Source organism: Pseudophryne corroboree, chromosome 7 (genome assembly GCF_028390025.1).
Source record: "Pseudophryne corroboree isolate aPseCor3 chromosome 7, aPseCor3.hap2, whole genome shotgun sequence".
NCBI lineage: Eukaryota > Metazoa > Chordata > Amphibia > Anura > Myobatrachidae > Pseudophryne > Pseudophryne corroboree.
This window is the reverse complement of record NC_086450.1, coordinates 58,136,279-58,137,325: the sequence shown is the minus strand read 5'-3', so window position 1 is coordinate 58,137,325 and position 1,047 is coordinate 58,136,279. Positions and strand designations below refer to the sequence as shown.

Below are 1,047 nucleotides of genomic sequence, written 5' to 3'. Positions count from 1 at the left end.
AAAGTGCTGATTAATAACATTTATTTATGCTAAAAACGAGTTGTTTTTATAGATGTAGCAGCAGAAAATACATAATATAACATAAAAAATGGCACTTCCGCCACACTTCCGGTGACGGACACTCAGTTCTGGGCATGCCCGGCACTTCCACCCCACTTCCGGGATACGTCTGCGCATGCACCCTCCGCGATTCCCTGCATAGTCATTCAATAGGCTTTATGGTGTCTCTCAGACAGTTCATTTGGCGGCGGTCATCTTGTTGGAGTTTTCTCTTATACATTCTTATAGAGTAGCCATTCTTTAGCAGCCGCACTGTCAGACACAATACACAGTGTCTCGTAAAAAGGGGAGAAAAATAAAATATTTAGTAATGATATTGTTTTGCGCATATATTATTGTATAAAACAACATAGGGAAGATTATATGTTTTTAATTTTGGATGTTATAAAGTGCTAGATGTGTTTACCAAACATAATGTATTAATCTTATTACAGTGCTTTGTAAATTACTGTGCATAATTAAATGGTAAGTGCTTATATAATTAGTACTAATCTTAAAATTATAGGGTGTAAAATTAAGTGAGTGATAAATATAATTAAAAGTGCTGTATTAAAATGATATTAAATAGTTATCATCCTTTATATAGTGATATATTTCAAATTATTTTTGTTACTGGACTATTGTACTCGTGTTTGGTTCTTACAGTACCTGATATTCCCAGGTGGTCCCCCTCCCTGGTACTGATCAGGCCCAACACTGCTTAGCTTCCAAGACCGGGCTTATTTGGGCATTTCCAGTGTGGTTTGACTATAGGTAATATCGTGCTGTACACATTCTACAATATTTATTAATCGTTATTAAAGTGAAACAATGAATCATATATAGTATACAAATAGGTGTGAGGAATATATACATAAATTACGTCTTTACAGGAAGGGCGCAATTTCATAACTGTCATTGAAACCTGAAGGGTACATAGTCTTTAGTTGAAAGATCCAGAACATCTCGCGGCGTGAGATAATAATTTATTTGCCAAGTCTCCTCCTC

The 1,047-nt window shown here is 35.4% G+C and overlaps 1 pseudogene; it reads right to left on the bottom strand.

Annotated features, from left to right (window-relative positions):
• Positions 1 to 696: 696 nt before the first annotated feature.
• On the bottom strand, positions 697 to 815 carry LOC134946143 (5S ribosomal RNA; annotated as a pseudogene).
• Positions 816 to 1,047: the final 232 nt, after the last annotated feature.